Below are 24,215 nucleotides of genomic sequence, written 5' to 3'. Positions count from 1 at the left end.
TAAAAGTCGCAGAGCGTGACACAAAAAAATAACACACGCTATCGTGTTAATATATAGATTTTAAATACCAGCATTTATTTATGAAAACTCTGTGTTTTATTTCTTTCACATAAGCATTTATATGTTGCTACACATTTGTGGACATGTTTCGGTCAGCCAGTTACAAGAAACTAGATATCTCTTCAGGAAATGATGCTTATACAAAAGCAGAGTCCGTAATAAAAACTGGAAAAAGTCCACAGTGAAACAACATATAAATGAGTTTGTAAAACAAATAAAATATACATCTTGCTCTATTTTTGCATTGAGCACTCTTGTATGAACCTCGTAAAAACTTCATTGATTGCTTCACCTCTGGAAAATGTTAACCTGTATACATCTATATATCTATATCTATATCTATATATCTCTCCCCCCCCTCTCTCTCTCTCTCTCTCTCTCTCTCTCTCTATATATATATATATATATATATATATATATATATATATATATATAATTTAAAGGAGATTAGAACAATAGTCTAAAGAGCTGAGTGTATTTTAATGTAACAGTGAAATTACTAGTTCAATTAAAATACAGGAAATAGAAAGTGCTCGTTGTAATTTAGATATATAATAAGCTCGATAGTTAAATGTCCTAGAGCTAATTCAATATTAAGTAATGTGATTGATAATTTAAAATTTAAAAATCAAATTTTAATTAAATTAAAAATCCGTTTCATAAGAAGGAACAACAACAAAATCAATTATCTGTACGATCGTTTCGGAAAACAATGCTTATTATATATATATATATATATATATATATATATATATATATATATATATATATATATATATAACTACTTAATTATCTCACATAAAATTAATATACGAAAGTATAGATTTATGCGTAAACTTTAAGTATTTACTTCAAAAGTGCTCAATACGTATGTAGAGCTAGTTAGTAATTTATAAAATATATATGGCGATTAAGCTACAATCGCCATATATATTTTATAAATTACTATATATATATATATATATATATATATATATATATATATACACACACACTATTATTAGATTATAATGCATGTATGTTTCGAAGTGCTTCTTCCCATCAGCGTGACTTGACTGTTTCTAGGAATCGAACCTTAGACAATATGTATTATAGTCTGCTTTCCAGCTGACTACAATATGATCGTCTTCAAGTCCAACGTAAATGAGTTCTTGATGAGCCGTCATTTAATCAATCCAATTTACCAAATTTCCACTACTAACGATTACCACGATATTGTCCCATTTCTGAGTACATTTATTAACCCTTATTCTCGAGTGGCCTCCGGGTCTTGATAAATGGTGACTCCTATGTAAAAAAAGAAAAGAAGTCTCATGCGTTAACCGTTACGCCACGAATCCTGACTCACTTTCCGTGTTATTTTTTATCGCTTTTAAACTGATGTAGGTTATTTTGTTGATTTTCAAACCATAATACGTTTAATAACGTCTTCAGCCTTGAACATCTTTTTCCTTAGATTTTTAAGGTTGAAGGGTAGTATCTGTTCGGTCTAAAGGTGATATCGTGGGGTTTCTGTTCGCGCCGGGTGTCCATACAATGCAAATATGTCATAGACTCGTATAAGGATATTGGAGATAAACCGCAATGACCAGATATATTCTGACACTGCATTAACCAAATTACTTAGAAGATAAATACTTTTACAGTTTTAGCAAAAGGGTTACAATAATATCGCGGGGTCTCCATTCACTTTGAACGCCCACAGAACGCCCAGCAGCAATATAATACACATGAAAGATGCCGCTGCAGGATTTTCACATGTCCAGCTAGTATATATTCTATTAAGAAGAAGAAGAAGAAGAAGAAGAAGAAGAAGAAGAAGAAGAAGAAGAAGAAGAAGAAGAAAAGGAAAAAAAGGAGAAAAAGGAGGAAAAGAAGAAAAAAGGGAAAAGAAGAAGAAAAAGAAGAAAAAGAAGAAAAAGGAGAAGAAAAAGAAAAGGAAAAAAGAAGGAAAAGAAGAAAAAGAAAAAAGAAAGGAAGAAGAAGAAGGAGAAGAAGAAAAGGAAAAAAGGAGAAAAAGGAGGAAAAGAAGAAAAAAGGGAAAAGAAGAAGAAAAAGAAAAAGAAAAGGAAAAAGAAGAAAAAAAGAAGAAAAAGGAGAAAAAAGAAGAAAAAGGAGAAGAAAAAGAAAAGGAAAAAAGAAGGAAAAGAAGAAAAAGAAAAAAGAAAGGAAGAAGAAGAAGAAGGAGAAGAAGGAGAAGAAGAAGTAATGCTGTGTTTAACATACGATAACGATAACATATCGCAAATAATTTCATTGAGGAATCGAGATTGCTGTGATTAATTGACGACAGCTGGTCTCATTAAAACATGTGACATTGGCGGGAAAAAAACAAAAGCATTCGCGCTATTTTGACCTACAAATCATTAAATACGGACCCGCATACAAACATACACACGCCTGCATACAGACACTGTCCTTTAGCGCTCATAAATACAGACTCACAAATACGTCCACCCATGCCTCCGCGTGCGCGCGCGCACACACACACACACACACACACACACACACACACATATATATTCAAGCAAATGTTATCGAATGCAACGGCTTTATGATTCTTTTTTTAATTTTTCGATTTTCCGTATAATATTTTTTGTATATCAAAATCAAAAATATTAATAAAAGTTCCATAGTTATTGCTGTCACGAGCGCTTTCGATTCGTCTACGAATCATCTTCAGGTGTTGAAGTTTATATATATATATCGTGCCAGTATAACTATGGAACTTTTATTAATATTTGTTGCTTCTTTTATTTATAATGTGATTTAAAAATTTTCAACTACCGTGGAATTTTCACGGGTTCAGCTAGTTGTTGTTGTTGTTGTTGTTATTATTATTATTATTATTATTATTATTACTATTATTATTATTATCATTATCATTATTATTATTATTATTATTATTATTATTATTATTATTATTATTTTAAGTTGTTTTTTAATTTGTTATTGTTACTTAATCTATGATTTATTCTTCTAAAATATTTAGTATAATATATTGTAGAAAATATCAAATTTTTTAAATTTCAAAGTAGACTATAAATAAATAAATAAATAAAAGAAATTAATATTAAAGCCTACAACAATGTACGATTTTCTAAATTCAATAAACTATAATTTATTAAATCTATAATGTTAACGGGTCTGCATTACCATAGACGTAAATTCGAAAAAGTTTTCAAAAAACATAGATATATAAAAAAAAAAAAAAATGAGTTAAAACTAAAAATATACAAAATACTGTTAAAACCCCACCGAATATATGTCAGCCTGTGTCACGGTAACATATATATTGAGTGAGTTCCTAACAGTATTTTTTAAAACTTTTTTAGTTTTAACTCATTTTCCTAAACTTAATGTGTTCAAGGCAGTCCACCGCCATTTGCATTTTTCAAATACATCGGTAAACACTGTGTATTTTTCGAGCCAAATAAACATTTTACATTAAATAAAAACACTAAAACCTTATCCAGTTAGGTAGAAAAGTAACTTATCTTGCCTTTGATAACATTTATTTGTTATATATTTGTTTTTTGACAACTTTTTCGAATCTATGTGTATAGTAATACAAACCCACGATAATCTATAAGATTTATAGGATTCAATTTGAACCACAGTGATATTCATATATATATATATATATATATATATATATATATATATATATATATATATATATATATATATATATATATATCTTCCACCAGACTATCCATTTACGTGTAATCACCTTTTTCTTCACCATATTCCCTCTGCTTCACTTTTTTGTTATCAAGCAAGATCTTTGACTTACTTGTTGTTTCATCAAATACTTTTGCATGCAAAATCCGATCCCGCATTTTGCTAATTCCTACCCTCTGATGAGAAGGAAAGTATTTCTTCGAAACTCCGCGGATTAAGGACTATCCACTTATCAAGTGTTTCCTTTTCAGATTAAATATGTTTATAACTCTTTTTCAAAGTGTTTTTTAACATGTTTTATTAACTGTTTGCTCGTATATATATATATATATATATATATATATATATATATATATATATATATATATATATATAAATGCCATTTAAGCGCACGTGTGTGTGTGTGTGTGTGTGTGTGTGTGTGTGTGTGTAACAAAAAGTGGTTTGACATTATATGTATGCCCCCCTCCTCTTTGACACCGACGCTGATAAAATAACTACAACACGGGGCTCGGTATGCATACTGACTGGAATCGGGAAAAATGTTCTCAATTGTGACATCTTCGAAATCTTTTTTTACGAAACGTAATCTACTTTGGATTGAAGAATTAGGTTAAACTGAAAACTGGAATGTCGTCTGAGACTGTACGAAAAAAAAAAATGTTTCCGAATTTTTTTAGATGAGGTTTGATAATTCATATTATTTGGATTATTCGGACTACTGTTCTCATTTTGAGGGCGAAAAGAACCTGTGGCATAGTGGATAAGGTACTTGGTTATTCAGTTGTAAGTTACACTCTTCGGGAGGTTGAAGGTTCAATCCTTGGTGTGGGCGACACTAAAAGTACAATTGTAAATTACTTAGGAATTCTACTCAGTAATGGCTGATGATACGAGAGCATACTATCCCCGTGGATTAAATAAACGATTCTACAGATTCCTGAGTTTGACAGAAAGATTCCCGATAAGATACAACCGAAGAAGGTCGGAGGTTACATCGACAGAAACGTTGTGAAAATTGCACTCAAGATGAGAACAGTAGTCCGAAGAATCCGAATAATACGAATTAAAAAAAAAATCCTTCATATATATTAGATCTTCGTTTCAGCGTCGAGATAAACTTGTCAGGAGAGAATAAAATTGCCACGCAAAGAATTATAGTGAAGCTAGGATTGCGTAATCTGCAACCTTATCGTTGCTTAAATCCAGTGATAACAAGAACTCAATGACCACCAGAAGACTAGTGTTATTTCGGAAAATTTCTTCTCCTAGATGTGTTGAACAATTAATCACGGGGTGAGAGGGTGGAGCGGTAGATAATTAGGGGAGTTATTTGCTTCCCTCCCATCGACGGGAGGGTGGGGGCGTGACTCAAGGTCGGAAGGTGGGAAAAAAAGTGCTAGCGACCTTAAAGAAGGAGCGTTCTAACCATGCAATAATAAAAAATAAAACGCCTGAATAGTTCCGTCAGCATTCCCTAGTGAGAGCGCCTCAGGCAAGGAGCAATAAATTTGCTCCACCCCGAGGGGGTTACTCAGAACAGGTGCTTCAACCTGACAAATGAAAAGCCACTGAAATGATATAGTCGGAAAAGTCGACTGGTATGTACACCCAATCGCAAAAGAACGCCAAGTGAATCGCAAGAGCAGGTACAATTGGTGCCAGTATGTTTGTGAATACCCATGCATTTTATTTGATTATGACTTAAGAGACATTGTACCTACCCTCGGAGGAGAGGTTTACGCACAAAATTAAAATATAATATTCATGTGCATTTTACGTAGGCTGGTCGTAAAATACGCATGAATATTATATTTTAATTCGTGCAGATTTATTATTTACTAGCGGGGGTACCCGGCGTTGCCCGAGTGTTTGTTTCCGGGACGGGGGGGAAGTTTTAAAAAATGTTATGGTAGGTAAGTAGGAAGGATCAAACCCGGAGTCATGAGTAAAAGTAGGAAAATAAAGTGTGAAAAAAACCAAAAAAAAAAAAACATCTGCAACGTTAACAGTTCGGCCACCAAGAAAAGTCCATTCCAGTTGTTTAGGAAAAAAAAAAAAAAAAAAAACGACTACGGCGGTAGGTCGGCGCGAACGTGAAAATATAATGTGAATTGTCCAGCACACTAACCACTACGCCACAGAGCACTGCAGCTTAGTTTAGTGATTTTAAATAACTTCACATGAAAGAACTGCGAAGCCAAACCGGTGTTCTCTTCTCAACTGTTCCTTGTGAACGATCCCCAAACGGTGTTAAGTGGTGGCAGGGGGAGGAGGAATTTATTAGAGAGAAAATATTTTACCACTTCCATTGATCTTAACCGATTTTGGCCGTGACTTCTCAGCAGAAAAAGTATAGAAATCTAAGATTATCGAGGAATTTGAGAAATAATAAGCCTATAACACACCTCAGATATTGTTCTGCCGTTTGTACAAATTATATTTGCATGAAATATCTTGATTTTTAATCCTATTAATGTCAAAATCAGACGGGAAAAAATGAGTTCATTTTATTTATATAGAGAAGATAGATAGATAGAAGATAGAAGATAGAAGAAGAAGAATAGAAAAGATAGAAGAAGAAAAGAAGATAGAAGAAGAAAGAGATTATAATCAGAAATCCCGTAAGTATTTAACGTAATTCCTTAAAAAAAAAAAATGGAGTAAAAAAAACAAAAAAAAACCCAACGAAACTGAGACATGTGCATGCGAGTATTATGTTTATTTCTTCTAAACAATTCACTTCTTAGTAAAAAAAAAAAATAATACTCGAGCTGAGATCGAAACCAAAACCTAAAAGACAATGAGTCAAGTACGATAACCATTAGACCAGCGTGACACGTTCTATAGAAAGTGTTTTCAAACCAACTTATTCTTAACATAAGGAATCTGTCGTTTGAATGATTCCCGTATGCGCATTCGTGAAACAGTAGACAAACAGATAAACATCTGATAAGCCCGCCACGTACCAATTTTTCAGTTTTGACCCCTCAGCAGCCCTTTTTAACGGATGAAAACCAATTAAAAAGTTTTCCACGTGTCTGAATACCCTACATACCAAATATTAAGTCTTTGAGTATTAGGTTGAGAAGTGTCCTCTCACACACACACACACACACACACACACACACACACACACACACACACACATATCCTCACTTTTATAGATATATAGATAGATTAATTATTTCATTTAAACACTATACATGGAGATCGTCATCCTGTAAATAGGAGACATTCCGGTTTATTCTTATTTCGGAAAGACTCATCGGTCCCGCGTGGAATGCCTAATCACGAAGATCGATTTGTTTTTACAAGTTTGCTATTTAATAAAGTGCAGACTTGTGTTGAACGTTTATTTATTTGCTAAACATTTTATTGAATACAGGTATGTAGGAATAATTACTCTAAGCAAGTGGATAGTCCTTAATCCACGGAGTTTCGAAGAAATACTTTCCTTCTCATCAGAGGGTAGGAATTAGCAAAATGCGGGATCAGATTTTGCATACAAAAGTATTTGATGAAACTGCAAGTAAATCAAAGATCTTACTTGATAGCAAAAAGTTAAGCAGAGGGAATATGGTGAAGAAAAAGGTGATTTCACGTAAATGGATAGTCTGGTGAAAGATAAATTATCCACTGGCGGTAAAATCCAAAAATATAAATCCAAGAAAGTTAATTGAATTTCCATTTGCACAAGTAAAATCCAAGGAAATCACGCAATTGGAAGATGGTCCAAAATAATCCAAAAAGCCTAAATCCGTGGAATAATTCACAAATATGTACAAGGAAAAGGGGAAAAATTCCAATAATATTATTAAAAGAAAAATAAGATATGCGTTTCACACGGCTGCCGAGACGAAGTGTAATTAAGAAAAATCATTCAAACTCCTGGTTTATGCATTGAGGGCATTGCCAAAGCTGCTGCAAAGAAGGCGCCCCCCCTACCGTGCTAAAACATAGAGGAGGAGATGTACGAGGTACGGAGAATAAGTCTCTATGCTTTTTTTTTTTCGTATGGGCACTTTTATTGATAGTACACACATAAAACTCTAGTCCCCTTTGAAGTAATCTCCTCCGGCTGCAATGCACTTGTACCGTTCCAACAACTTCTGGAAGGCCACAAGGTTTTCTTTGAGCTTAGGGAATAACCAAAAGTCACAGGGAGCAAGGTTTAAAGTATAGGGAGGGTGAATAAGTGTCTTAATGCCTATCTTGGTCAAATAGTCCGTGACAACGATGGAGTTGTGGACTGGTGCGTGGTGCACTGTCCTGGTGGAAATGCCCCCGACCCGACCCGATTTGAAGAATGCTAGGATCTTCCATCAGAATCTCTTCCTGAACTCCCTTAAAACTTCAACATAGTATTCCTCGTTGACTCTCTGTTAAGTGGGAACCCAGTGCACGTTGATCATGCTCGTGTATGATCGTCGGGATCATCATAAGTTTCTGGGTAGATTTGCTTTGTCTGGCCTTGTTTGGTATAGAGGAGCAAGCACGCTTCCACTGGGGACTCTGTCTCTTGACCTCTGGGTCATAGCAGTAGATCCAGCTTTCATTGCAAATCACCAGAGCATCAAGAACTGCGGGATCTCCTCCGGCTTCAATGTACTTCTGGAAAGCCCCATGGAAGTCCGCTTGTGTGCGCATGTATATATATATATATATATATATATATATATATATATATATATATATATATATATATATATATATACGAGCAAACAGTTAATAAAACATGTTAAAAAAACACTTTAAAAAAGAGTTAAAAACATATTTAATCTGAAAAGGAAACACTTAATAACTGGATAGTCCTTAATCCACGGAGTTGCGAAGAAATACTTTCCTTCTCATCAGAGGGTAGGAATTTGCAAAATGCAGGATCGGATTTTGCATACAAAAGTATTTGATGAAACTGCAAGTAAGTCAAAGATCTTACTTGATAACAAAAAGTGAAGCAGAGGAAACATGGGGAAGAAAAAGATGACCTCACGCGAATGGATAGTCTGGTGAAAGGTAAATTATCCAATGACAGTAAAGTCCAAAAATATAAATCCAAGAAAGTTAAATGAATTTTCATTATATATATATATATATATATACACAAGGTGGGGTCCACATCTCTTCCCTTATGGAGTTACACTATTATACATGCTTGAAGGATCCTACTGTATGCTTTCTTGTAATCGATCCATGCCATGGCTATATTCTTTTTTCCGCTTTTTACCTCCTTCAGGGTCTTTCGGTCTTTGTATTATAGCTCATGTGTTCCTTTTTTTTTCTTTCTTTTTTGGCGTCCGTTCTGTTCCTCGGAAAGTAGTCCGCGATTATTGAGGGAATGGTAAACTTGTTCTTTCAGTTCTGCTGTTTGTATTTCCCACATATTAGGCAAGCATGTTATAGACCTTCAGTTGCTGGGGTAGGGGTGGGGGTGGTTCCTTTTTCTGTGCATTTTTGGATCGATGTGGTTCTCCCTTTGGTCATCCATTCTGCGACTGATTATAAACTAACATTATTCTTAAATGGAGAACGCAAACAAAATCTGGGATACTGGACCTCCTAGAACTAAACATACCTTAGTCAACAGGAAAATCTATCTTAAAAATGGTATAGAGTCTGTTGAATTTGGTATCGAATGAAAACTTCGGTTATTCTTTTTCTATTGAGCTTATTGTGTTGTTTGGTGGGTTGGTTAGGTAGTATAGGGAATTTGTTCCTAAAATCCGCTTTTGCAGAAGGCTTTACTGTAGTATAGGAGAGCTTGTTGGAATAAAAAAGTTAGAGATTCTCCCACTTATGTTGTTGTTTAAGTAAATCCGAACAGTCATTCCGTTAGCTTCCCGTTAAAACTTTTCGCTTGAACAAGAACTGATGAGTATTTCTAAAAAATAACAAAACACACACACAAAAAAAATAAATAAAACAAGCCAGAATTTCTAATAATTCCAGAATGACCAGTTGGATGAAATCCGAGTAGACCCAGTGGACACAATAATGTATAGTAATTAATATATATATATATATAAATATATATATATATATATATATATATATATATATATATATATATATATATATATATATATATATGGTGAACCCCCCCCCCCAAAAAAAAAAACGGGCCCAACTCTAATTATGCCCCGTATCTTAGTGTTTTGTCCGAATGAAATGAAACTTTGGTCATAACTAGTTTATTGTTTTCAAAACATTACATCAAAACACTAGGGTCTTTGGCCTTTTTTTCCGTTGACTGTAAAATGCACAGAAAAACAATTGAATGTCCTCTGTTTCTGGGGGGTCACCCTATATATATATATATATATATATATATATATATATATATATATATATATATATATATATATATATATATGATGAGTCATAGACGATGAATAAATTTTTGAAAATGTATATATGTGTTTGTATATATAAATGTGTTTAATATATGTAAAAAAAAAAGAAAGAAAAAAAAGTCCGCCCACCTAACTTGTAGCAAGCTACCACGTGACTAGGAAAAAATGTATATATAAGTAAAAAAAACAATCTCTACATTTACTTCTACAATATGCCTGAGGATGATAGAAGTACTTCTGTCGAAAGCGCTCGCGATTATGGATCCAACATATACAATTTCGAGAAGAACACAAAAAGGACTATTCGGAGATTGGAGAAGATAAAAAGGAAAATTGTAAAACAGAATAATTTCGTGCTATTCAATAATATTTATTTAAATGAGAAAATGCTGCCTTAATATACACAATATATATATATATATATATATATATATATATATATATAGTTATTCTCATACAGTACTGTTTCGCTGTATCACAGCTCATATGGCTAGTCAAGCAACTATCTCAAGCCAGGATCGAAACTCGACCACCCAAACGACAGTTGGCGCTTCTAACCATTACGTTATTTGGCTGCTTCTATGCAGATAGTGAATTACCAATGATTTGGCATTGTCCAAATCCCTAAGCTCAATTTGTTTACATAAAGAGCATCGCTTAATACGCTAATGGCAGTCAGTAATATCACTTCCCAATATGCTCAACCCAAGATGTAGAGCATTATTGTCATCTATACACAATACTGTTTCGCTGTATCACAGCTCATAAAACAACTACCTAAATCCAGGATTCGAAGTATATACATATTAGTGATGGGACGGTTTCAATATATATATATATATATATATATATATATATATATATATATATATATATATATATATGTATGTATATAGTCATCCACATACAGTACTGCTTCGCTGTATCACAGCTCATCAGTGCAGCTAGACAGGCAACTACCTCTAGCCAGGATCGAAACCTGACCACTAGTATATATATATATATATATATATATATATATATATATATATATATATATATGACAAACGGTTTATAATGTATATATTAAGAGAAGTGTTATCCATATAGGGACTCATGAGGTTAAAATTCATGGAATTTATGTTATCGGGTGTTTTTATACATACATATGGTATATAGTTTTGCTAGCTAACCAATCAGTCTTTGTTATTCCCACTCATGGGTTAATATTTCCATTAGCCAATGGCAGCGCTTCTCCCAGGAAAAGGATCGGCTGAGTTTTTTCTTTGTTTTGTTTTGTATAGGAGTTGATCAATCCTTTCTTCTGAATCAATAAGCAACCTTGTTTAAACATTTGAGTTCTTATTTCAATTCTTCATTTAATTATGTTATTTTATTTTTCTAATGCATGGTCATTTAGAATAAACTGTTGGTCAAGCTCCAGCCTCTGTCCCATCGCCACAATGTTGCACACATGTGCCTGTTTTACAAGTACTTTAATGGAATAATCTATGATGAACTCATAACACTACTTCCACTCTGACCTACATACTCCTGACTAATTTGACAAGCGGCAAATTTCCACCCCTTCACTTTTGATGTCCTCACATGTCAGAAAGCCTTCTCCTCTAATAGTTTCTTCTCTTGGACTGCTAGACTTTGGAATTCCCTCCCTGTTTTGTGCTTCCGTCACTGTACTCATCTGCAGATGTTTAAATGTAATGTGAACAGACACCTTGCTTCTCAACTCCCCACCGTCTTCTGTTAGACAAGATCTAAAAAAAGTGGCAATATTCCTTGTTTAGAGTGAAAAAGATAAAAAGAAGCCTAAACCTTTTAAGCCAACTATGAAGAATATCTGGGTCGCTATATATCTTCACTTAATTTAGGTCAACTTTATTCTGTGTACACAGTTGTTTACTATTTCACTTCTACAATTTAATAAGTTTTCAGGATCTTTAAAGTTAAGAATTTCAAATTTCATATTCAGACATAATCTACATGGGACGTCAAAATTTCTGCATGTAATGACCTTTCATATTATTTTTTACTCAACTATTCACGAATGTACGCTTTTTTTGAGTTCTCAGTTATGGATTACTAATTCTATTTTTATTCGGCATCGTTTGTCATCAATGTGCTTTATGGCCCTAATATTTGGTTTTAAAATCTGCCCACATAGTACTTCTTATTTGGGTTTTCTTTAACAAATATCGATGCTTGATAAACATTTATTTTGTAGTGGATGAAGTGCATGAGTTCTACACTTACAACTTTTCTCTTCATTATTAACATTCATATTATTGAATGATCGCTATTAGGGTTATTAATATCTCTAGTGGTTATATTTTTGTTCTTTTTAGTGTTCTTTTTATTCTTGCTATATTGGTCACTCTTTTACGCATTTTTTAAATTTTTTCTGAATTTTAGTATTTTATTATTATGTGTTTTAGTTATCATTTCTGAATCTGTAGGTTATTTTAAGTTATTTTTATTGAACATTTTGGGTAAGGGATTAGTTATGGGGAAGTGTTTTTCACTGAAATTTAGGAATTTTTTTACTAAGTATAGTTTCTAGCATCAGATTATAGGGAGGTGTGTACCAGATTACATTTCTTTTTCTTCTTTCATTTTATTACAACTATTGGTGTCCTGTTGTTTATAATGATTTCGTCCGGGAACTAGAAAAAAACCCATCTGTTTTAATTGCTAGCATTGGTTTGAGTACGCATGCGTGCGCACACACACACATACAGGTAAATTCACAGTATAAGTTTCATTATAGAGTAGATTCTTCTTCTTCTTCTTCTTCTTCTTCTTCTTATTATTATTATTATTATTATTATTATTTAATAAAATATGGCAAGAAAACTATAGAAATAGTTTAGTTAAGTTGCCTGGTAATCCAGAATAAAGGATTGATTCACTCCTACACAAAGCCTATATGGCCTAATCACGTTGACACACCAGTCCTTGTTAGATCACCAAAATTAAGCAACATTGAGCCTAGTCAGTACTAAAATGGGTGACCATTTGAGAATTCCAGGTGCTTATCTCGGCATTGTTTCCGATCCTCCTGGACCTCTCCTTGCCACTGGACTCAAACAGTGCCGATTCAGGAGAGGTGTGGTTGGATATTATGCAATCCTTGCTTCATAATTACACATGCCGCTACCCTTTCAGGGGTTATCCATTGTCTTTTGAGACTGAACAGAGGATTCCAAGTTTCATCCTCGAAGGAAATCATCAGGTAAACACCTAATGATTACACGCAGAAATGAAACACAGGCTATATTTTATGTAGCTAACTTATAAGTATAATTTATGTAGCTAACTTATAAGTATATTTTATGTAGCTAACTTATAAGTATATTTTATGTAGCTAACTTATAAGTATAATTTATGTAGCTAACTTATAAGTATAATTTATGTAGCTAACTTATAAGTATAATTTATGTAGCTAACTTATAAGTATATTTTATGTAGCTAACTTATAAGTATATTTTATGTAGCTAACTTATAAGTATAATTTATGTAGCTAACTTATAAGTATAATTTATGTAGCTAACTTATAAGTATATTTTATGTAGCTAACTTATAAGTATATTTTATGTAGCTAACTTATAAGTATAATTTATGTAGCTAACTTATAAGTATAATTTATGTAGCTAACTTATAAGTATATTTTATGTAGCTAACTTATAAGTATAATTTATGTAGCTAACTTATAAGTATATTTTATGTAGCTAACTTATAAGCATAATTTATGTAGCTAACTTATAAGTATATTTTATGTAGCTAACTTATAGGTATAATTTTATGTAGCTAACTTATAAGTATATTTTATGTAGCTAACTTATAAGTATATTTTATGTAGCTAACTTATAAGTATATTTTATGTAGCTAACTTATAAGTATATTTTATGTAGCTAACTTATAAGTATATTTTATGTAGCTAACTTATAAGTATAATTTTATGTAGCTAACTTATAAGTATATTTTATGTAGCTAACTTATAAGTATAATTTTATGTAGCTAACTTATAAGTATAATTTTATGTAGCTAACTTATAAGTATATTTTATGTAGCTAACTTATAAGTATAATTTTATGTAGCTAACTTATAAGTATATTTTATGTAGCTAACTTATAAGTATATTTTATGTAGCTAACTTATAAGTATATTTTATGTAGCTAACTTATAAGTATATTTTATGTAGCTAACTTATAAGTATAATTTTATGTAGCTAACTTATAAGTATATTTTATGTAGCTAACTTATAAGTATATTTTATGTAGCTAACTTATAAGTATATTTTATGTAGCTAACTTATAAGTATAATTTTATGTAGCTAACTTATAAGTATAATTTATGTAGCTAACTTATAAGTATATTTTATGTAGCTAACTTATAAGTATATTTTATGTAGCTAACTTATAAGTATATTTTATGTAGCTAACTTATAAGTATATTTTATGTAGCTAACTTATAAGTATATTTTATGTAGCTAACTTATAAGTATAATTTTATGTAGCTAACTTATAAGTATATTTTATGTAGCTAACTTATAAGTATATTTTATGTAGCTAACTTATAAGTATATTTTATGTAGCTAACTTATAAGTATATTTTATGTAGCTAACTTATAAGTATATTTTATGTAGCTAACTTATAAGTATATTTTATGTAGCTAACTTATAAGTATAATTTTATGTAGCTAACTTATAAGTATATTTTATGTAGCTAACTTATAAGTATATTTTATGTAGCTAACTTATAAGTATATTTTATGTAGCTAACTTATAAGTATATTTTATGTAGCTAACTTATAAGTATATTTTATGTAGCTAACTTATAAGTATATTTTATGTAGCTAACTTATAAGTATATTTTATGTAGCTAACTTATAAGTATAATTTTATGTAGCTAACTTATAAGTATAATTTTATGTAGCTAACTTATAAGTATATTTTATGTAGCTAACTTATAAGTATAATTTTATGTAGCTAACTTATAAGTATAATTTTATGTAGCTAACTTATAAGTATATTTTATGTAGCTAACTTATAAGTATATTTTATGTAGCTAACTTATAAGTATAATTTTATGTAGCTAACTTATAAGTATAATTTTATGTAGCTAACTTATAAGTATATTTTATGTAGCTAACTTATAAGTATAATTTTATGTAGCTAACTTATAAGTATAATTTTATGTAGCTAACTTATAAGTATATTTTATGTAGCTAACTTATAAGTATATTTTATGTAGCTAACTTATAAGTATATTTTATGTAGCTAACTTATAAGTATATTTTATGTAGCTAACTTATAAGTATATTTTATGTAGCTAACTTATAAGTATATTTTATGTAGCTAACTTATAAGTATATTTTATGTAGCTAACTTATAAGTATATTTTATGTAGCTAACTTATAAGTATATTTTATGTAGCTAACTTATAAGTATATTTTATGTAGCTAACTTATAAGTATATTTTATGTAGCTAACTTATAAGTATATTTTATGTAGCTAACTTATAAGTATATTTTATGTAGCTAACTTATAAGTATATTTTATGTAGCTAACTTATAAGTATATTTTATGTAGCTAACTTATAAGTATATTTTATGTAGCTAACTTATAAGTATATTTTATGTAGCTAACTTATAAGCATAATTTATGTAGCTAACTTATAAGTATATTTTATGTAGCTAACTTATAAGTATATTTTATGTAGCTAACTTATAAGTATATTTTATGTAGCTAACTTATAAGTATATTTTATGTAGCTAACTTATAAGTATATTTTATGTAGCTAACTTATAAGTATATTTTATGTAACTAACTTATAAGTATATTTTATGTAGCTAACTTATAAGTATATTTTATGTAGCTAACTTATAAGTATATTTTATGTAGCTAACTTATAAGTATATTTTATGTAGCTAACTTATAAGTATATTTTATGTAACTAACTTATAAGTATATTTTATGTAGCTAACTTATAAGTATATTTTATGTAGCTAACTTATAAGTATATTTTATGTAGCTAACTTATAAGTATATTTTATGTAGCTAACTTATAAGTATATTTTATGTAGCTAACTTATAAGTATATTTTATGTAGCTAACTTATAAGTATAATTTTAATAATAACAACAACAAAAACAATAATATTAATAATAATGATTGCCTCCCAAATTCAAATGAAGATCAATGTGTGCTGCCATTGAGAAATCAATGGTGGACGGCTTTTGCAATAATGCAAATTCCTTTGCAAAGATTATTGAAAAAGGTGGAGCGTACTGGAAATCTGGGGAGATTTGTTGTAAGTCAGACTCCAGGGAACACCACAGGTTGTTCTCAAAGAGAAATCTTTGAGAGGATAGTCTATGTGAAAATTCCTAGTGTATTTAGTCAGGAACTTCGAATCTCCTAACTGTATTCTCAGCAATCACTTCTATCCGTAGTTGTTGTCATCTCACCACGTTCTTGGCCAGTGATTGCTGAGAATGCAGTTAGGAGATTCGAAGTTCCTATCCGTCGCGGTTATCACCTGACGAAGGCCAGAGGAATAGTTGGCCGAAACGCTGTGAAACAACAACTAATAAAGATGAGAATAATAGTCCGCAATAAATAAAATTAATATAAATGATACTCATGTAAATAATGAATTCCAATTAAAATAATATATATACCATTCGGTACGGACCCGACCATGGAAGATCAGATAATAAATAAACGTGGATTCATAAGATAAAAAAATCCAACCTTGATCGCCCTTCGGGGCCCATGGCGCAGTTGATAGAGACGTTGAATCTCTACGGTTCCAGATAAGAATTGTCTGAAGATAGAGGTTTCAGTCCTACTCGAAGCCAGCCAGGGGCTTACTTGGCCAAGAACGTGGTGAGATGACAACAACTACGGATGGCAGTGATTACTGAGAATGCAGTTAGGAGATTCAAAGTTCCTATTCGTCACGGTTACCACCTGACGAAGGACAGAGGAATAGTTGGTTGAAACGTCGCGAAACAACAACTAATAAAGATGAGAATAATAGTCCGCAATAAATTAATTAATGTAATATGACTTGTCTAAAACTTACCATTGGAATGCTTGTTTAGTCTGTATCAGAGTTAAACGCCCGTATATGATAGATTTACCGATATTTGAGACACAATTCATAGAAAACACCAATGTTTCTGTTTTTTTTTGTTTTTTTTTTAGATGAGGATTGATAATTTGTATTATTTGGATTCTTCAGACTACTGTTCTCATCTTGAATGTTATTCGCACAACGTTTCATTTTTAGAGGTATATCTTGTCAAACTCGGTGATATTTATTTTGAATTCAGCAATCTTCATGGAATTTCAAATGGGTCCCTTTATTTAATCCACAAGGATATTATACTCTCATTTTGTAAGCCATGACCGGGTGGAAGTCTTACGTAATACACATGTGTATCTTTCGTAACACCCACACTGAGGATTGAACCATCAACCTCCAGAAGTATGTCGCAACTTATTTACTTAGTTCTTTTTTCCGTTACGAATGAAAATTACATGTGTCGAAAAATGCGATTGCAAATGGTGTAACGGATAAAGGACTTGGTCAATTCAGTTATAAGTTATACACTTCTGGAGGTTGAAGGTTCAATCATCGGTGCGGGCGACACTAAAAATTACAACTGCGAATTGCTTAGGATTTCTAACCAGTCATGGCTGACAGAACGAACACATGCTAGTCTGGTTGATTAAATAAAGGGTTCCGCTTGAAATTCCATGCAGATTTCTAAGTTCAACAGAGAGTTCTAAGTTCGACAAAATAAGTATGAAGAAGGTAGTCGAATTCCTGTGTGTGCATCTCCTTTTAAACAGCCAACTATCCATAATCGTCAATAACAATAAGGATATATTGTTATACTAGCTGGACACCCAGTGTTACCCGGTCATACAATACGCTTAAGTATGATATTTTAATTAATACAGATTGTGTAGGTATTATTGTAAAATCAATACTCTATTAAATATTATATACTAGCAGTTGTGCTGTGTCGGCACACACAACGCCAAGTCAAACACAACATAAAGTACACTTAATATCGTCTTACTATCAACGCTTACCCTGTGAACTCGAAGTATGGGAAATTACCATATGCACAAAACAAAATCACTGAAAAAAAAAAAAAAAAAAACCAACTAAGGCTAAGGATAATAAGTAAACGTTTGATAAAAATGATGGTTAAAATTATTACGAACTTGCCAGGATTCGAACCTGGAATCTTCTGATCCGTAGTCAGACGCGTTATCCATTGCGCCACAAGTCCTGTCCGTATGCCGAAAGATGCTACCATGACTGTATACAGACATGGGCAGGTAACTTTTTTGACAAAAACGAAATGGCCCCAAAAACCCTTATTTTGGGCTTTTTGTGTGACTCGGCATTGTTCGTTACAAACCATATATAGATAAGGACAATCTAGGGAATCACACCTTTCAAGGAAAAAAGAATTTTTCAATTCGGTGGATCCGTTCGAAAGTTTTATTGGTATATATACACACACACATAAATATATGAATAAACATTTAGAATTTTATTAATAGTATAGTTTATTCAATTGGAAGATCCTATTTGGTAAAAAGGCAGATAGAAGCTGATAACATACTATAAACATTAAGTATAGATTACGAGGAATAATTTGCCCGGTGGACTAATTCACAAAAAAAAATTAAAAAATAATTAAAAAAAATAATAATAATGTCTTTCATCAAATTCCGTCTGTGTTTGTTTACAATATCACGTCAGCTGATATTTGGGTTTGACGATGAATGCCCTGGAAAAGATACTTCTGATTAATGTTTAGTTTTAAAATATGCAAACAAAGAAATAATTTGCAGCGATTTTAAATGGTACCTCTTCTCTTATCGTAAATTGAACTCATTAATAAGGAAAAATAAAATGGTGAGGTACACCTGGGTTTGAACATTCTCTACTACTAAGCTATATCTCCAGATGGCAATAAATCTGATTTTTTTAAGAAGAAATGATTTGCTGAGTTTTTATTATCTTCCTTGGTCGGTGTAATGTAAAATATTTCCTGAAAATGTTCTTTTTTCTTATCTATAAGAAAGAAATACTGGCAAATGTGTCATTTAGCGGCGTAAATTATTTGGCAGACAAAAAATTATAAACACTATTTATTTTATTATAAGACCCTAAGTCTGAAATAAAGCCTGAAAAAATTTCATTTTTATTATTTTTCCATCATTTTTATTAGACTGACTCTATGATAATCGAGGCAACCATATTGTTTTTAAAATTTGGTTTTCTAAGTTTTGACAGATTGGCCTCTTTAGGGCCAAATTTGGCCTTTTTTTACGTTCTTTCATGAATTATGTTTTTGGCTGCTATATTTTTTTTGTAATGAAAGAGCGTAAAAAAAAGGCAAAATTTAGCCTTAAAAAGACCAATCTGTCAAACCTTAGAAAGGCCAAATTTTAAAAGCAATATGGCGACTTCGATTAGTCTAATAAAAAATGATGCAAAAATAATAAAATTAAATTTTTTCTGGTTTTATTTCCGCCTTTGAGTCTAATAATGTGTTTTCTTTTTATAAAAATAGTTTTTTTTGTTTTTTATAAATTTTTGTTTGTCAAATAATTTACGCCGCTAAACCACACATTTACCGAAATACTATTGTAGGATCGGATTTTTTTCTTTTTTCGATTTTCGATACTTGTCGGATGAATTATTACATGAAACATATCTAAGTACACTGCCAAACTGTGTGAAATTTGTAAAAGATAGTCTCAGTGGTTTCGGAACCTATAAGGAAGGAACTTATACACACACACACACACACACACAATATGACTTTTATATAATAGTAGAGATTTTTATATATATATCAGTGAGTCGTCATATTTTAAAAATAGATCACAAACACAACACTAAGATCCAGCCGAAACGTATGCTTTAGATTATGCATAAAATAAAATCAATATAACCGCTTTGCCTGAGGTGATTATTATATTTATGGGGTGTCTATTTATTTCTGCCACGTACGAGGTGGCTTCAATGTTTCCAGACTTTTTTTTTTTGTATGGGCACTTTTATTTATAGTATACACATGAAACTTTTGTCCCCTTCAAAGTAATCTCCTCCGGCTGCAATGCACTTATTGTACCGTTCCAACAACTTCTGGAAGGCCCCATGGAAGTCCTCTTGTGTGAGCATGTCAAAGACCCCCCGTCACAGCCTCTTTCATCTCCTCAATTGTCTCATAACAGCAACCTCTAAAGTTTCCCTTGAGCTTAGGGAATAACCAAAGTCACAGGGAGCAAGGTCTGGACTATAGGAAGGGTGAGGAACTGTCTTGATACCCATCTTGGTCAAATAGTCTGTGACAAAGGTGGAGTAATGGACTGGTGCATTTGCAGTTCCTCACAAATAAAATGTGTACAGTTTCTATATCAAGCTGTGCACTTATTGTCTCTTAAGACATATGACAGTCCTTATCCATGAAATTATTTATTTAGCCAATCAACTCTGGTGTTCTGACTTCCTTACTCCTCCCACACCTCTCATTATCCCTCACAGACTCCCTACCTTCCTTGAATCTCTTATGCCACTCCAAAACTGACGCTCGATCATGCAAAATGGTTCAAAAGCAGTTTGAAGCATTCCATGCATTTCGATGGCATTTTTTTACAAGTTTAAAATAGGATTTTATTGTATATCGTTCTTCTAAATTATCTAGATTGTATTTTGGATTTTGCTAGTTGGTTGTTGGTTGTTTTTGTTTTACAGCATATCAACCCTTTTCAGGTTATTTAATGCCGAATCCAGTTACTTCGAAGAAATTTTTTTTTAATAGAATATGTTTTTTTTTTTTAAAAGTCGGTTTCTATTTAACCCATAGTTGGGACCCTAACAGGTACTACCACTCCAGGTCAGAGTGAACCTGGGAGCAATGGCAATTAAAGGGTGGCTCCACACTCCCCAAAGCCCGCAAGCTGGGGCCTCATCATCAGATATAGTTTAAGGTCATCTCCAGGACCGGTTCCTGTATGACAAAAGGCTTTCTTCCCTCGGACTGCTAGCCTTTGGAATTCCCTCACTGTTTCCTGCATTTATTGAAATTCACTGGCTGTAACAATCAGGCTTTAGTAGGGTGTATTCCAATCCCTGCTGTAACTGTTCATTTAAAACTGAAATCATAAAAATTGGTCAGTCATCTCATGGGATGTATAGCAATAACATACCGAATTTTCAAGAGTCTACGACAATTTTAAATGCCTGGAGAAAAAAGTCTGGAAACTTATCGAAGGCACATTGTACATCTTGCATTAAGTGTTAGAGTAATTTGACTGCAACGTCTTGGTAAGAAAGAAAGGCCGTCAGCTTTGGCGCAGACTCCCACATTGTACGTCTGTGAATAGGTCTAAGAGACGGCGTGAGACACATGATTTCCAATGTTACCGCGGCAAGTCCACAACGTTCCTCTATACAGCTACTGACTAGTTGGCGAGTCCAATATTAAATCTCTACCTAAGTGTCGACCCATAGAACTTGCTACCATTGAGCATCAATGTCAACCACGGAACTTTGAGATCAGTGTCTTCTTTCACTTAGTTCAACTTTTTTTTCAAGGCTGTTTTTCAAAAGTCTTTTTTTTTTTTTTTTTTTTTTACAAAGCAATCACTACTTATCAAGGCCCCGAGGCCACTCGAGGATAAGGGTTAAAGAGTGTACAGTGGTCAAAAGGACAATGTCATAGTAGTCGTTAGAAATGTAAATTAGGTAAATTGGATTACTTAAGGGGAACGGTTCATCAAGAACTTGTTTACATTGGGCTTGAAGACGGCCATATTGTAATCAGCTGAAGAGCAGGCAAACGGAAGAGAGTTCCACAGGTATGCAGTTCTAAGAAATCAGCTTTCTTCATGGAATCTACGTTTAGGTTTAGCCACAGATAAAGAGTTTGAGAAATTATTGATAGTGTTTACAGCCAAACGGGTGTTTCTCGTGAATAGATTGGAGCTCAGACGAGCACTTGTCATGAAAATAACGATAAAAGAGAGACAGGCTGGCAACGTCCCTTCTGTGAGAAAGCGGTTGCAGGAAGAGAAAAGGGCATCCCCATTAGGCTACGAAGTCTATTTTGAACTCTGTCAAGGCAGGATAAGTCTTCCTAGCAGCTCCTGTCAGATTTGTCAACTACGGCAATGTTAAATGCCTGTGCAAAAAAAAGAAAAAAAAGAAAAAAAGCCTGGAAACTTATTGAAGGCACCTCGTATGTATGTATTGTGTTTCTATACACAACAAACAACGTATTGACAAAATCACTGCACACACAAGAAAAAAAAAAAACAACAACAACAAAAACAAACAATGCAATTAACAAAAAATAGACGAAAGACAAAACAACTTTGACGATCGACTGTTTCGAGAGGGACCTTTTTACAGCCCTTTCCCATGCAGTCATTTTTTTTTTAAACACTTTTATTGAACAGACGTTTACAGAGGTACAATAGACAAGATAGACCCCGTTGCCAGGACATGGCGGCAGACTCACCACAGATAGAGAAGTCGCCACGCCTAAGTCAAGGGAAACAAAACATACAACAGCATAATGAAAACAGAGACATTAAAAATAGCCACAACAAGAATGACATAAAGCTCTAGTTGACATAGTAATTTAGCAACTTGTGTTCTATCTACAGTATACAAGCGGCGTTGATCTAAAGGGCCGAATTAGTGTTGATATGTCGTAAAACATATATATATATATATATATATATATATATATATATATATATATATATATATATATATATGTATGTATATATATATATAAAGCTGAACGTCTGTGTGTGTGTGTGTCTGGTCAAGAATAGGCTCCTATATGGTTGTCTATTATAGAAAACTGACCACATATAATAATAGAAGATGTATCGAGACACAGGAATGGGTATGTTTGATCTGGCATAATGATGATTCATTACAATTGTGGGGTCTGCGTTCGCGCCTGGTCCACAAAGTATGGAAATCAGAAATTAAAAAATTAGAAAAAAAACTTTTCCAAGTTTTTTTGATATAGATGTACATAAGAATACTTTGATAAGTATGTTTTAACTTAAATAGGGATGGCATAATAAAATTGTGGGGTCTGCGTTCGCGCCTAGCCTCCATGGAATGGAAATAGGCACAAACTTTAATAAAGACTTTTCATATCTATCTGCGTAAGTATACTTTGATAATTATGTTTTAGTTTGACGAAATATGTTATAATAAAATTATGGGGTGTTCGTTTGCGCCTGACCTCCATAGAATGGAAATATGTCACAAAGTTTAACAAGGTTTTTTTTAATATAGATCCACAAAATATTGTGATAAGTGTTTCAATGTGAACAGGTATGGTATAATAAATTATAGGGTTTATCTATTTTATTTTTACTTTCATCATATTTTGCTTTGGTTTTGATATCCCAAAATTTGAAGCTATCTCTTTACAACTTTTCCTTTTCATAACCTATCATACTTTCATAAATCAGAGTCCATTTTCTGTAGGCTGTTTTTGAAACCAGCCAACGACTGGTACTTTTGCTAGTATATATATATATATATATATATATATATATATATATATATATATATATATATATATATATATATATATAACCCCCGGGATACGATGGATATAAGATACGTTTTTTTCAGGTTACAATATAAAATACGATGTTTTTCCGACCCCTGTTACAGTATTTTCCCCACCTTTTGGATCCAATAAAACTCACAACGTTGAGCCTGGCCAGTACCAGATGGGTGACCAATCTGGGAATTCCAGGCGCCGTGTGTAGGAAGATGTCAACACCTCCCTGCAAGAGTTGCAAAAACCTAACGTCGTCAACTTCCTTAATGGGGAATATACATCTGACTGGGGACCGCTTGTGAATTTCATACTCCCATGGAACTTCCTTCTTTTGAGGAATCCGATTAAAGCCGCCTAGGGTTAGTGCCGTTTCCATTTTCCGTGGCGATGAATGCTGTTCTGACTATAAAGTGCTATTGGCGTTTCGGATAACACCAGAATCGTCTGTAATAGACGACGGAAACCAAGTTATTAAAAACGAT

At 32.5% G+C, this 24,215-nt stretch overlaps 1 protein-coding gene and 1 non-coding gene across 2 annotated transcripts in view; both read right to left on the bottom strand.

Moving 5' to 3' along the window:
- LOC145266549 (uncharacterized) overlaps positions 1-24,215 on the bottom strand; it is a 163,346-nt gene that overhangs the window by 4,951 nt on the left and 134,180 nt on the right. The window lies entirely within an intron of this gene.
- On the bottom strand, positions 18,333-18,405 carry Trnar-acg (transfer RNA arginine (anticodon ACG)). Its single transcript has one exon. It is a non-coding gene; the product is annotated as a tRNA-Arg (tRNA).

The sequence above is a fragment of the Euprymna scolopes genome, chromosome 41 (genome assembly GCF_053919585.1).
Source record: "Euprymna scolopes isolate OS-2025 chromosome 41, ASM5391958v1, whole genome shotgun sequence".
In the NCBI taxonomy this organism is placed as follows: domain Eukaryota; kingdom Metazoa; phylum Mollusca; class Cephalopoda; order Sepiida; family Sepiolidae; genus Euprymna; species Euprymna scolopes.
The sequence above is the reverse complement of the archived record's forward strand: the minus strand, read 5'-3'. Positions and strand labels throughout refer to the sequence as shown.